Here is a 15,059-nt window from a genome sequence, read left to right on the forward strand (position 1 = left end):
GACAGTCCCCAGCGCCTTCCCCCCCACCCCCCCCGCTCGCTCCCTCCCTCCTTCCTTCCTTCCACTACTCCCTCTCTCCTCCTCTCGCCACCTTCATTCCCTCCCTCCCTCACTCCTTCCCTCTGCCCCCCCGCCACCCCCCGGCCCACTTATTTATTTATTTATGCGTCCCCATGTATTTATTTGAAATCGTCGCGGGTGAAAATGGAAAAGTAATTTCTCGTTATAAATATCTGGCGGTAATTGTGTTACTGGTGCGAGTTGTTAGGGGTTGTAAAAAGATACAACAGCTCAGTAGGGTGCTCAATTGGGGAGGGACAATTACAATAAAGAGCCCATTCAAGGGGGTTGCTAAAAAAAAAAGGAGGTAAAATAATGAAATAGTCGCAGCCTTCATTTTCTCTCCCTTTTTTTTCGCCTAAAAATACTCATTCTCTTTCTTTTGCGCCTATAATGAATATTAATTTTACTCTTCCTGCATATGATGGAGAAATCAAAGAGGCACGTTTCCCCATTCAGGACTAGCCATGGTATAATTTATTAAGTAGCTTTTAGTAATCTTAAATCCATAAAAATAAACATCAAACAAGTACTTTCTCGCAGCGTGAAGACTTTAACTGGTAAATATTTACTGCTCTTTGGAGAGCTACCTGATTAGCAGCAGAGCAAGCTACACTGTACTTCAATGGAGACGTGGTGATATCTCCTTCAGCTGAACTGAACGTGAAGTCATCCCTTTAATACACCGAACACGTCTGCATAGACACACACCGAACGGGAAACCCACTACTCCAGACACAATTTCCTCCCATATTTCATGCACAAATCATAACCACGGGGCCTACGGGGTGAAAGAAGCCCTCCAAAAAGGCACCAGCAAACTTCCAGCTCTCAGCTCTGCCCGCACGGACCTCAGAAATGACACTGAGTGGGTTTAAAAGGAAGGGAGGAGGGAAAAAAAAAGAAAAAGAAAAAAAAAAAAAAGCCACGAAACAAAACAAACCCAAACACAGCCGAAAGCGATTTACAATAGAAGGCGAGGGTAGCCAAGGTCTTCAGCAAGGTAAGGGGAGGCGTGGGGCAAGGAGCTGCGTGTCTGCTCAGCAACTCGCCACCGCCTCCAGCCAGCGGCCCGGCAGCCCCGGCCAGGCCCGCCGGCCCGCAACACGAGCCCGAAATGGCCTTCTCCCGCCGTGCCCCGCACTCGCTGCTCCCCCGCACTCGCCCCCCGACACCGCCGGGCCCGCGGGAGGCCGCCGGCTCCCTCCGGGAGCTGGGATGCAATTTGCCGCGTCCTAATAGGCCGGGCCTAATCTGCAACTCGGTTTTTAATCTCGAAATCTTCATAAAATCTCAAGGCAGACAGCAATTTTTCCCCCTCTCCCGGTGAAACAGTAATTAGACGTTAAGGGCAAAGTTTCGCGTTCCCGGGCCAAATGAGAAAAAATAAAAACGAATCGGCTTGCGATGAGTTGGTGAAGGTCAGCAGCTATAAACATTTATTGTCAAGGGCCACTTTTATTATTTTATACCCCTAAGATGGAGAAGATGCAATCACTTTTCTTCTCTGGTACGTTGTTGGCGTTTTCCAAAACAACCTCTGCCAGGTACATTGAATCATTCGAGAAAGTTTGTTTTTAAACTTTCCAGAAATTATTCCTGCTCTGCACGCCCATGTAGCCCCTCCGTGCAAAGCGTTACAAGGTTAAATTCAAACCCAGAATTTTTTTTGCAATTGCACTTGCGAGGGTAAAAGGAATCAAGTTTACTGTTGCCCCTCGCTGGAGCAAATATTTTTTTCTTGCATAGCGAAGAGTTTGCAACTTCTTAAAAATTAAAAAAAAATTTAAAAAGCTTTGCTGTAATGGGGGATTGCAGAGGTGGATCAAAGAGGCTCTTGTAGAAATAAGAGATGTTAGTGGGTTTTAAATTAAATTTAAAAAAAGAAAAGCAAGCATATAAATTTTAAAAAGGAGTAAAAAAATTCCCCAAAGCGGTAGCACGGCGAGCCCCGGTGCCGAGCAGGGCCGGGGCGGTGCGGGGTGCCCAGCGGGCCCCGCCGCGCTCGGTGCGGGCTGCTCCGCGCCCCCGGCGCTTCTCCCGCGCCGGAGCTGGGAAAGTTGCCGGCACTAGGGACAAGTTGGGAAGATCCCCGGGTGGCTAATTAAAGCTGACAGCCCTTCAGCTCCGCTCAGCTCCCCGCCTGTACCGCGCCTGGGAGCTGACTCGGCCTAGGATATGGTGGTTTTTTATTTATTTTTTTTTCCCCCACGCAACTCTCCCGGCCGCTCGGTCTCTCTTTTCCTCCACCATCAGGGGTGAGACTTCCCTAACCTAGAGCGCAGAACACAAAGCAGAAGTCGGGGACGGGGCCGCCCCGGGGGCAACCAGGCGCCGCTTCCCTCCATCTCCCTCCCACGCGGCGTGGCGTGGGGCCGGAGCCCAGCTCGGGTCCCGCCGCCCCTCCGAGCCGGGTACCGGCAGCATCGGCACCAGACACCGCACTTGTGCTTTCCCTGACCAGCAAACGCTGCGTGGGAATTACTGCTGCTGGTGTTGGCATTGGTTTCCGAGTCAGATGCTTTAGCTTTTCCAGAGGACACGGGCTTATGTGAAAGGCAGAAAGTTTGTGAGCTCCTGGGCTGGAAAGTTCCCTGGGAAGCTCTCCGGAATGCAAATGGGAATATGAGAGAGAGAGAGAGAGAGAGAGGAAGAGAGGAGGGGTGAGAGAGAGAGCCCTGCCTAAATATAAAAATGCGAGGAGGGAGAAGTTGGGAGAATAAATGAACAGACTCACCTTTATGAGGCATCCTGTCTTGTTGTCAAAGCTCCTGTCAATAGTTTAAGAGCGCACTGATTTGAAATGATGGTGCTTTAAAAAGAGTTGCCAGCAAAATAGTTTTTCTCCACTGAAGCTGCTGGTTGTGTGATCTTGAATTCCTGGGAAGGAGACAGAGATTGACAATAAAATGGGCTGTCAGTGACTGGAGAGCGAGAGATAAAAGAGTGTGTGAGTGAAGTGGGGAGAGAGAGGCAGAGCACACCTATGCTGATTGGTGATGGTTCAAGTGTATTAATGTGTGTGTGCCTTGGTCTCTGCCTCGCCTCCACTGCTCTTCACTGGCCCATTAGTGAAGCCTGACCTCTGTCATCATCTTCCAGCAAAACACTTCCTCCCTGCGCCCGGACCCGAGCGGGAAATGCGGCGGAGCCGGGGCCGGCGGTTCAAACCCACTAATCACTCCGCAACGTGCAAACGCCGCCCGCTCCCACCCGAATATCGCCGTATGCAAAGCGCCGCCAGCGCCTCCCCGCCGCCCATTGGCCGCCGCCGCCCGCCCCGGCCCAATTGGCCCAGGCGTTTGAATATGAATGCGCAGGGCCCGGCGCCGCCGCCCGCAGCCCGCAGCCCGCAGCCCGCGCCGGCCCCGCTCCGCGCCGCTCCGCTCCGTTCCGCCGGCCCCGCTCGGCCCGGCCGCGCCGCCAGCCCCGCTCCGCTCCGCCAGCCCCGCTCCGCTCCGCCAGCCCCGCTCCGATCCGCCACCGGCCCGGGGACAGCAGCGTCCTCAGGTCGGAGGAGGGGGAGGGGGCCGCGGTGGTGATGGCGGAGGAGGAAGGCGGGGGAGATCAATTTGCATTTAAACAGTTCGCTCCGGTCCGACAATGGAGATAAGGGGAAAATAACATTCAAATGGTAAAGACATAAATATTTGGGAGACAGGCGCTTTGTCAGCGGTGAATCGCCCGGAGCTCCCCGAGGCCGCAGCCCCCCTTCCCCGCTGCCGGCGCTGGGAGAGAGAGGCTCTGCCCGGCCGGGAAAGAGCAGAGCAAATACACCATTTACTTTGTGTATTGAGGGCTCTTGTGAAAGGCCCTGAAGAGTCCTTTACCAAACACTCACCAACTTCTCCCACGTGCCATTTGTTGACTAAGGGCTGCCGGGCTGATTTTTTTTTTTTTTTTTTTTTTTTAAAGAACCCACGAGGAGTTAGAGAAGGGCAGAGCGGGGCGCTGGGCAGTGCTGCCGCTTTGTGCCCGTCCGAAGAGGCTCCCCCCGCCTTCCCTCTCCTTTTGCAAGGGACCCCCTTCACTGGCTGCCAGAAACTCAAGGGGGAAAGTAAGTAAATGACTTTGCTGCTCTGACCACACACCACAAGTACATTTGTTGAATGCCGGACTATTAAGACACACCTCAGTAAACTCTAAAGCAACCCCTCAGCGCATGCATTTAAGGTTACACTGGGAGCACCAGTCCGAGCTCAGGGTGTCCCAATCGGTTATGGCGAGTGGTCCAGGGGGAGGGGGAAGGGGGGTCTGCATCGGGAAAAACAATTAAAAAAAAAAAAAAAGCCTTGGGGGAAGAAAGGGAAGAAGGAGAAGGGACAGGAAAAAGAAATTCCAAGAGCCACCGCAGAAAGTGGAGAGTATGAACGCGCAAAGCATAAAATGAAGTCGTAGCCGCATACACTTGACTTCTCTTGACATGTGAAAAGTGCTAAAAGTCAAAGCTCATCAATAAAGTATCTTGAAATTGAATAAGAGCCCTGACAACCATTGCATTCTTAAATAAAGTACAATGAGGAGACAAACGACTCTGCCAAGGAGTTTGCATGTGAGTGAAAGGGCGCCTCAATGGGAGCGGGATAATGGGCTGCCCGGCCGTCATGCACTGTCATCCCCGGTCCCGCCGAGAAGCTGCCACAGCTCCCTAATAGCACAAAATGGGCTCTTAAGAGACTGCTGCCTGTCCTTCCGCAGCTCCCTTCCCTGCCCTTCCCCCGACGCCGGGGTGCCGCGGTGACCACCCCTCTCAGAGGCCGGTGAGGAGGCCCGGGAGGCAGGGGCTGAGGTGGGCACCCTGCCCCCGACCCTTTCTCCAGCCCAGGAACGGGCCGAGCAGAGCCTTTCCTCGGAGGATGCGGGGAAGGGAGAGCGGCCGCGCTCCTGCCCCGGGACCCTGCCGGCCCCACCTGCAGCAGCGAGGGGCTCTGCCGCCTTGGGCAGGCCTCAGTCAGCCTGCGGGGCTTGTTTTGTTTCGGGTTCTGTCCCGAGTCGTGCGTTTTTGTAGAAATGGAGCCGAATATCGCGATGGACGCTCGGGAACACTTGGGTGTGATGGGATCTCCCCTGAAGGTAAGGGCAGCCCGGCCGTGGGGCAGCGGGGCATCCCAAGGGGGGCTCTGCCAACACCAGGGACCCGGGCAAGGACCTCCCTCACCCGGCAGCCCCCTGCTCTGCGCGCTCAGCTCAGCTCCTCTTCCCCAAAACTTTCCAAAGTAACGCCTTCCACTAAGTTAACCTGCCCGTGGCCAAACATCATTCCAAGGGCGCCGAGGAAAAATTTCAGAGCGACAAAAGAGAAGAGAAACAAAGTCCAAAATGAAGTACGAACCTGTGTCCCGTGTGTGTGCCCTGCAGGGTGGTGAGTCCGGCGAGCCGTCCCGAGGAGCAGCCGGTGCCCTCCTAGTTGCCGCTGGCCGAGGCCGAGCGTCCCGCCGCACGCATCCTGCGGGCGAGAGAGAGAGGCTGCGATTTGTAAACTCGCACCAGTCTCGGAGGCTCCAAAGGGATTTTGAAAACTGGGATCTAGTCCTTTTTCTGGAGTGAAGTCAGTCGTGTCCGTGGCTTTTGATTTTTTTTTTTTATCTTGCTCTTTTTGTTGTTGTAGAGTTTTTTTTCCCCCTGTTGCACTCCCTCTCTAGCAAATGAGCGATTTTTAAAAAAACTCTCGTCCACAGGGCGTTAAAGGGGGAAAAGAGAAAAAACACTTTGTCCGAAATTGCAGGCAAATATCATTTTTACAAGCTCTCAATTAGCCATCCCTTGGATTAGCACCTTCTTACGCCTCCTCGCCAGAATAAAGCAGCCGTAATCTTGTTGCTATTTTCCCCTCGGGCGCAGCGGGCTTTGTGTTCCCTCCCCCCAAAAAAACTTTCAACGCCCCCACCCAGCCAAAAAAAAGCAAAAAAAAAAAAAAATCCCTCCCTTGGCGGGGAGGGGAGGGCAGGGGTGAGGCGGTGACGTCACGGCGGGGTGCGGGGGGCGGCGGAGCGGAGCGGAGCGGAGCGGGAGCCCCGAGCCAAAGTTGGGAGCAAGAAAGAGCGGCGGGGCGGGACGGCCGGGCCGCGCGTGGGAGCAGGACCGCGGGGCCGCCCCGTCGCGTCCCGCCGGGCCGGGGCTGTCCCGCCGCGGAGCCCCGCGGGGTCCGGCCCGGCTCCGCGCCGCCATTTTACCTCCGCCCGCAGCGGCGGGGCCGTGCGGGAGCGGCCGTGCGGGAGAGGCTCCGCTCCGGCCCCGCTCCGGCCCCGCTCCGGCCCCGCTGCCGCCCGTGTCCGCCCCCGCGGGAGCGCCTGCCCGCCCGGCCCGCCCGCCCTCGGCCCCGCCGCTCCCGGCAGCCGTGCCGTGCCGTGCCGTGCCGTGCCGTGCCCCGCCGGGGGCGGCAGGACCTGCCGGGACTGCCGTGCCTGGATACCTCCCAAGGAAACGCTTTGCTTTTTCTTTTTCCTTTTTCCATCTAGCAGATTGCCTCTCGCCGCTCTCCCTCCCTGCCCGGCCGGCCTGGTTTTCCTTTTCCTTTTTTTTTTTTTTTCCCTTTTCTTTCTTCCTTCTCTTTCTTTCTTTCTTTTTTTTCTTTTTCTTTTTTTTTTTTTTTTGAAAGTGAATTTCCCGCATTTAAAATTACTCCGCTCGCCTCTGTAATTGGGGGAGAGGAGCAGCAGTGCTGTGAGGTGCTCGGCGTTCCACTCTCCCCAAAGCCCTGCCCTCCTGCAGGCGCAGACCGCCCCCCCTTTCCCCTTTTCCCCTTTCCCGGGCGAGGGCTGCGCCGTGGGACCCCGCGGCCGTGGGACCCCTGCCTCTCGGCACGGACTTAGGCACCCTTTGAAGATTTCTACTTTAAAATCCGCACAGGAGTAAAGTAACTAGAACTTTTCTACATCTGTTTTTTTTTTTCTTTTTTCTTTCTCCCCACACTTCTTTTTCGCTTAACTATTCTAAACCAAAAGAAAAAAATGGGCGTAATATAAAAATGGTTAAAAAAACCCCAAAGGTAAGTAACTATTATACTTGGCGAGGCGCGCTTTTTTTGTTTGTTTTTCCTGATTAAAGTAATTTTCACTATTTTTTATATGATCTCGTGCCTGGATATTGATTTGTATTAAACAGCAACGTTTGCTTCCCTTTCGTATTTTGTTAGGTGTTGAAAGCAGAAAGTGCTGAGGTAGAAACTCCAGTATCGTCTTGTTGTATTAATATCTGGGCTGCAAACTACCTTTTTTAATACCCAGAAAAATGCTTAAAGTCCTCTTGTCCAGTTCGGTCTAAAACTGAAGAGATACACAAATCCTGACGTCTTAGACTACAATGCTTTTGCCTTCAGGACACTTAATGCCTATTTGTATATGTAGAGACAGTGTTTGAAACCTATAATGCACAGGACACTGAGTTAAGTGGAGCTTTTCTAGTTTATAAACAATCTGCAAAAAGTTTGGAATCGATTTAACCTCTTTTATGTTGGCCTTTTGCATAAGGCACAGCTTCGTGTGGCAGGCTAAAAGAAGGCTTTCTGGACCTCGCCGAAGTCGCCCTGAAACTGGAAGACGAACATGCATCTTTCTGCACGAGAAAGCCTTTGATTATAAATATGGGAAAAGTGTCATGCAACCAGACCCTCTCGAAAAGCCTTCAGAAAAGAACGGGGGGGTGAAAGCTTAGCGCATCCTGACGGGCTTTTTAAATGCTATTGATTGGGACAAGCTGTTCAAAACCCCAGTAACAGTTAATCTGCCTGTTAATCAAGCCACTAAGGAGCTCAATGCGAGTTTTATTAGCAACTGGAGAACACAGGCAGCAGAAAGGATCAAAAGCCTACACCCTTGATATTTGTAAAACCAGCCTTTCCCAAAAATATATTTTCAATTACACAGTAATTCGGAGCTTATCAGGGCTCGTTCGCAGCCCCACGCAGATGGTTCCGCAGGCGCTGCCAAAGCCACGATATCAAAAGAAGCAGCACCTCGCTGGCCCCGCCGAGGTGCGGGGGTTAAAAATACCGTGTTAAGGGGGTGTCCCGCTCTCGCCTCTCCCCCACCTAGGATTCTCCTGGCCTCCCGAATTAGCAGCAAAACCTCAACTTGGCAAACCACGAGGAACCGATAGAGAAACTCCTCGTATTCACGTCAATTGTGTTATTAAGCTGAAGGGTCGAGGGCTCTTTTTCTTTTAGCTGGCTATTTGATTTATCGCGGCAGTTTTGCAGGGCATATTTCCCTCTGACCGTCCTTTTGGTAGAACCTCTCATTTAATTGCTAAAAAAGAAAAAGAGTTTAAATAGCAAGATTCGTAATTTGGAGAGCCTAAAAGTTGGATTTTAAATAATTTAAATGGTCATTTAAATGACCAGAAATATTATTATATCGGCTTAAATCAACATTTGATCTTGTCATTTTTTTAATGCAATCCGATTCCTTTATATGTCAGCGAGATATGCATATAAAAGACTATCTGGTCAGAGGTAATTATGTCACAGCTTTTTCTCGGCATGACAGCTGGATAAACACCATCTCCAATAAACATCTCTAATTAGGGAGGAGGATCTGAGATAGATGGTGTTTGATTTATTACTGAAGGAGAATGTCCATTTACCGGTATATTATAGTGAAGCAGCACAGGGAGCGTTCCCGCTAACGCACCGTGAGGAGTATTTGGAGGTGCTCGATGACAGGTAAGCGGTGTTTTAGATTTTACGCTATTATTTTGTTTAGCGTTATTTCGGGGGAAGAACGGCCTTTCTACGATATCTCTCTTTCCCACTGATGCCCTGGTTTAGCAGGGCTGGGAAGGCAAGCCTGAGTTTGGGGGCCGAGAGTTGGTGGCCTCTCTGCGACTAGACCTTTCCAACCCTACCAGGGCAGCCGAGCCTCCTCGGCGAGCGGCGAGCCGCCGGCGTTTGGCGGCGAAGGGCGGCTGAGAAGCTGCCCCCGACGGCAGCTCGCCCGGGCGCGCCCCCGCAGCCCCTTGGCCAGCCCGCCTTTGCGCGGCCCTTCGCGGGGCCGGGCGGACCGGACCCTCCGTGCGCCGCTCCCGTCCCGTCCAGTCGGCCCGGGGACCGCAGCCCGAGCTCCAGGGCCCGAGGGACACCGAGCGGGGTCTTCCGAGGGGCGCGGTAACCCGCGGCTGCCCCCGCCACCTGAGACGGGTCACGGCGAGAGAGAGGGGCCCGGGTCACGGGGCGGGGGCAAGGGGAGGGGGCCGCACCGCCCGCGCGGGGGGAAGTTTGGGAAACGGCTCCGCGGCCGGCCGCCCCCTCCGCCCCGGGGCGCCCCCTCCGACGGGCGGGCAGCGGCCGGAGCCGCTCCCTCCCACCCCTCCTCCCACCCCACCTGTTGTGCGGGGCTCCGGCCCGCTCCCCTCGTCTTGCCCCCGCGGGGTGGGGGTGCCGGGGGTCAGGGTGCCCTGCCCCTCCCGTCGGGCCGGCGGCCGGGAGCGGCCCGTGGCCGGGGCGAGCGGCCGGGGGCGCGGGGGCCGTGCGGAGACGTTACCTGTCAGCGGGAGCGGAGGGTCCGGGCGCGGCGGTCCCGCGGCCGGGAGGAGGTACCTGGCGGCTCCGGTCGCCAATTTCCACGCAAGAACCTGCCACACAGTTTAAATGTCAATGACAGCAAAAGAGGGGTGCTGCCTTTGCACTAACTTTCCCTTAATATCCACGCCAGCGCCTCCCCCATTGGCTGGGCCGCCCCGGTGACGTCACGGCGGACAGTAGTTAGCTAATGAGACATTTTAGGCGACACGAGCGCGAACGGCGCGAGCCCGGACACCGCCCGCCCCGTCGGCGGCACGGCACGGCACGGCACGGCACGGCCCCGCCCCGCCCGGGGCTCGGCCGAGGAGCGGGACTCCCTCTCACCGGGGCACGCTCGGGCAGCGGCGGGTTCTTCCTCCACTGTGCTCCCGCTGCCTGCCGGCGAACCGGGGCTGCGGCCCGACGGCTCGCCCCAGCCCAGCACCGCCGGCAGCCGGGCCTGTCCCCGGCCTCCCAGACCGAGGTCTAGGCTGAGGTTTGGCTTCTTCCCCTCTGAAACGCGCTCCGAAGGAAGGACACTCCTGCATGGGAAAAAGAGGCCCCCAAAACCTGGCCCAGCCTTGTGGCTCCTCGGAACCGCTGTGCCCCCAAGCCCTGAGCTCTCCTGCGGGAGCGGGGTGCTGGCCCGTGCGAGACCTAAGGGCAAAGCTCGGAGAGCTCCGGCAGCCTGCGGACTCCGTGGCACCTCTGCGGGCGATCCGGGCCCGGCGGGCTCTGGCCGGGCTCCCCGAGCGCACCCTCTCCCATTAGAGCGGGAGGGAGAGGCCGTTATTTGCACACACTTGTCAGGGTAAATAATTCATCAGCAAAGAGGTCCCCCCGCCGCCGATAGTTTTATTGAACTGCACTTAAATGTTTCATGAACCTGCCGCCCGACCGGGCTGAGGCGGGGGCTGCCGGATCCATTAGGAGGAGGCTCTGGCGGGGGTGCGGGGAGAGCGCTTTGCGGGATGCAGGGGTGCTGTGCGGACCCTGATCTGGCTCTGCGGGTCAGGACCCACCCGGGGCAGGGGTCCCCCCGGATCCCGGGTGACCCTGTCCCTGCGGCGGCCGGGCCGCGCAAGTCCCGCGCGTTGGCAGGTAGCGACGGCCCCGGGGGCGCTGCCAGGAAGGGGTTTCGCGGCGCGTTTGGAGCCGCTGCCATTAAGGGGCTTGCGGCTCCCTGCAACCCGGCAGGGTCCTCCAGGGAAGCGTTGGAAACACCACGGCTCCCGCCTGCTTATCTGGCTGTCAATAAAAGGAGATGGCTCCTAAAGCAGGGCCAGGTGCTGCCTCCCCTGCTCTCCAGCGCGCCGCTCTCCAGAAACTGCTCAGGCGTGAAGCCAAGTCTGCTTGGCCAGGCCTCGGCGGAGGCAGGCAAACAGCCCCTCGCCAGCGCCAGAGCGCTCTGTTTGCCTTTTTATCTCCTAAAAAAAAAAAAAAAAAAAAAAAGAGAGAGACAGAGAGAGGGAAGAGAGGCAGGGAGGTGGGGGAGCGTTGGGAACAGAGTCCGTATTTGGTCGAGAGGTCGCCTTAAAAAAAAAAAAAATTAAAATGGTAATAATAAAGGATGGAGGAAAAAAGCCTTGCAAAGGCTGCGCTCGGAGGCAGGCGGGACCCCGGGGGCGGCGGGCCGGCCTGGCCTGCTCTCCCTGCCGGCTCTGCCTCGGGACGCTCCGCGGCGGGGAGGCCCCTGACAGCCCCGGTGTCACCCCGAACAGGGGGGTGTCCGGGGCCAGCGGCCGCCCTCCGCCCCCCGCCGCGCAGCCGTGCGGAGCTCCCGCGCCCCGCCGCGCCGGCGAGCCTCGGGCAGGGAGCGGGGCCGGGGAGACGGGGCGACAAAGTGTCCCCCCCCGCATCTGTGTGTGTCCCCGCTAATTTTTGCTCCTGCCGCGGTCGGGTCCACAGCCTTTACTGAGCCGCGGAGCAGGCAGGCGGCTCCGCGGTGCAGCGCGGAGAGGAGCCCCGCGGGCGCGGAGGAGAGAGGGCTCGGTGCGGGCGTCGCCGCGGCGGGCAAAGGATAGGAGCAGGGGCACGGCAACGTGTTACAAATTTATAAGCATTATACATATTTGATTTACACCACGTTCCGAAGTTGTGGGCTTTTTCTTTTTTTCTTTTCTTCTTTTTTTTTTTTTTCCCGAGGATGCCCCAAACCCCCGTGTTCACATAGATTGAGCAATTCTCAACACACACTGTAATAATGAGCTTTAATTCTCTATCCAAGCAGAACTTGAGCAATAATAATAAGCACATCAGAACAATTTGTTTACTGTGGCATTGCACAGGCTGCAGGGTCCATGACTAGCTACAATAAACGGTAAAAAGCAAATGAAAAGCCCTAGAACAGGAAAAATATTGCGATAGAAACGTGGTTTTGGCTTTCAAGGAAAGAGGCACTTGGCTAGCATTGTAGCTGGGATATTTTGCCCTTGTTCAAGGTATGTGTTTTTAAATACTTTCTTTTTATTTCCCCCACACGTTTCTTTGCTTGTCTAACGCTTCTCTTTTGCCCCCAGGATTGCGTTTAAACCTTGGTGCAGAAATGTAATTTTGCTCTTGTTTTGCATTGTTGGTTGTTTTTTTTTTTTTTTTTATCCTCTCGTCCTGTCGGCTCAGCCCTCTCGTAGTTTGATAGAAACTGAACAGCTCCATCTCTTCGAATAAAAAATACCTGAGTTATTATTGAAATGGCTTTTTGTGTGCTGCCATGTAAAGTTGGGAGAGCTTTCCGGCTGTTGTGCGGCTGGCAGCCTGCGAGGCTCTCCTGCGACCTGGTAAACGATTGCACCTACTCTTCTTCGGAGCACTTGCCCAGAGCGGGCTGAGCCGGCTGACACGGGCACCCCGGTCTGGGAACCCTGGCGAGCTGGAAACTTGTTGTAACAAGCGAGATTAGTGTGCGGGAGTGTGTGTTTGGGGGCTTCAGTTTAAGATGCTGCGAGAAACTTCTGTGAACTGAAGCGTCCTAAAGACAGAGATTTAGCAGAAAGATAGCATTTCCCCTAGTGAAGAATCCCACTGTAGCCGACTGCATAATAAGACTATTATTTTCAATGCCGTAACCTTGTTTCTCATCCTAAAAGGAAAAAAAAAAATCAAGGTTAAAAAAATGCTTCTTGCTTAAAAAAGGGAAACGTATATCTATAAATCATTTCTTTATACCTTAACTTTGTAGCTGGGCTTTCTCTCTTCCTCACTCTCTCTCTCTTTTTTTCCCCCCGAAGACTCCTAATGCTATTAATTTGTCGAAAACTTTATTCTGGGCTGTCTTGAATTATTTCCCTTCTCTATCCTTTAAAACATTTTCATAATAAGCGTGACTCCGGACAATGTTTGATTTGTTTTTCTCCCCTCATCCCGGTTTAGACTGAGACATTAGCTGAATTCCCTGGGGGTGATTGGATGCAATTCGCTGAAAGTCGACAGGCACGTCCTGGATGTTAGAAATTCACTTTTCCTCAACGTGACAAGGCTGAGTTCGATCTACAATTGTATTTGAAAGGGCAATGAGCGGAAAGATCTCCCATCATTAAAACCTCCCTCTTCTTTAGCAAAATAACAAGATACTTCATTTGCACACAAACACTCAGGGAAAAAAAGAATCCCCAAACCCCAACCGACCCGCGATAACTCTTTGATAAAACGCTACCTCTGCATAATTTGGGAGGGGGGAACGACATATCAAAAGGTATCGGAGGACCCCCAAAGCGCCCATGTGATCGAGTTGACTTTTTACTTTAAATCTTGAATAAGATGTGAGTTGTAACAAGGGGATTTGCACTTACTCCATGACCCTTGTAATTGGATTAAATATAGACTGAGACGTACAAAAACATACCAAGATTGACACCTGCCAACTGGACTTCCTTATGATTGATTGTGATGCTTCGTGCTGGCAACAATAATGAAATAAATTGTATGGATAAAACAGCACATTTGTCATTTCCGTGCCATAAGAGAAGAAGGCAGCGTGTTAGGCAAGCTGTTATCTGACAGGCACGAACAGCAGACACAACTAAAGAGCTAAACAAGGATTCCAGACATTGACAAGACAAATTATAACTTGTCACAACCTTTTTAAATTCAGAAGTTTTCAATTAACATATATATTGCTGTTACATATAAGATCGGGTGGACTTAAAACATAAACAGGCAGGGACGGAGGGCGGCGGAGGCTGCCGAGCGGGCGCTGCCCGGGCTGCCGGCGCTCAGCGGAGCCGCGGCCCCGGGAGCAGCCCCGCCGCCCCTGCCCGCGGGCACGGCTCTGCCGGGCAGCGGGGCCAGCCGGGGCCGAGCCCGCGGGGCGCTTCCGCCGCCTTTGTCCGCTCCCGCCGCCCGGCCGGGGCGCGGGGGGCCGCAGGGTTCCCTGGCGCAGGTTGCGCATCCCCTCGGGGCTCGCCGGGCTCCCCGGGGATGCACCGCCGGCCGGCCGGCCCGGCATGCGGAACGCGGGCGGCGGTGGCGTGTCCTGCAGGGAAGCGCTAGGGATTTCCGACTCCCGGCGGCGATCCGTGGCGGGGCAGGGATGCGGAGCAGGAGGCTGCCGCGCCCCTCCGCGCCCCTCCGCGCCCGGCCGCACCCGCGCAGCGCGCCCAGCGCCGGGCTCCAGGGTGCGGGCCGGGCCGGGCAGCGCTCCCCGCCTCCGCCGGCCGTCGGGTCTGCGGGGATCCCTCCGGGAACCGGGAGGAGGCCACCCCCGCGGGACACCCCGGAGGGACGGGACCCGAGACCCGCACCCGGCACCAGCTCCCCTCCCCCGAGGGCCACCTCGTCCCTCGGCTCCCCCTGGCCACTCGTGAGCGGGATCTCCCCAGCAGGCCCGCGTGTCCCAGCAGGAATTTAAGCTGAGGTCCTGCAGAGGTGGGAAACGTCCCTCGCGGCGTGAGGGTGGGTGAAGAGGCACGACACACAGGGCACATGGTGACACGAGGACTTGAGTTTGGGCTGAGTGTTCCAGGGTGCCCAAAGAGGCGGTGTGACCTGCTGGGGCTGGTGGGGCAGTGTTCGGGTTTGAGCCATCTGGTCGCCGTCAGGTCATTGCTGGGTAAACTCTGCCCTTCCCGGGCAAAGAGACGCGAGAAAGAGCTCGCCGGAGCACGGCTCCAAGCCCCCCGCTCCTGTCGCGATTCCCCGAAACAAGCGAAACTGGGAAGCATTTTCCCCCAGGTCGTGGTGCGCTTTGTCCGAGGAGATGCTGATCTGGTCCGGCCCAGCGAGCATCCCGCGGGAGCTGAAAGACATCCCTGCTCTCCCTGAAAACTGTCGGATCCCACTCGAGAGGCGACTCCAACTCTTATACAAATATTTTCCACCCCCGTTTCTTTAGCCTGAGCAGGATTATGCTGGGTCCGAGGTGACCAGCAGTAGAAGTGCAGGGGATGCAGCATCGCGGCTCTCCCGGCCATCGTCGCGGGAGGAGAAAAAGGACTTTCCCCCCAAAACCCCAGGTCCCAACTTGGGAAAAAATAACTAATATTCCGAGGCGACCTTTCCATTT

At 55.6% G+C, this 15,059-nt stretch overlaps 1 protein-coding gene across 11 annotated transcripts in view; it reads right to left on the reverse strand.

Moving 5' to 3' along the window:
• The window catches only part of PAX6 (paired box 6), a 25,804-nt gene extending 16,075 nt beyond the window's left edge, over positions 1-9,729 (reverse strand). For 6 of the 11 annotated variants that reach the window (XM_085063012.1, XM_085063011.1, XM_085063010.1 and 3 more), the window contains exons 1-2: positions 3,045-3,259; positions 2,798-2,940 (exon numbers count right to left, since the gene is read on the reverse strand). The gene's annotated coding sequence lies outside the window, so the exon portion shown is untranslated. Of the gene's footprint in view, positions 1-2,797; positions 2,941-3,044; positions 3,264-5,392; positions 5,899-9,539 lie in introns of those variants that run through there. The other 5 variants (XM_085063008.1, XM_085063007.1, XM_085063002.1 and 2 more) reach the window with 4 other exon arrangements.
• Positions 9,730-15,059: the final 5,330 nt, after the last annotated feature.

This window comes from Lichenostomus cassidix, chromosome 5 (genome assembly GCF_008360975.1).
Source record: "Lichenostomus cassidix isolate B80296 chromosome 5, HeHo_3.0, whole genome shotgun sequence".
Lineage (NCBI taxonomy): Eukaryota > Metazoa > Chordata > Aves > Passeriformes > Meliphagidae > Lichenostomus > Lichenostomus cassidix.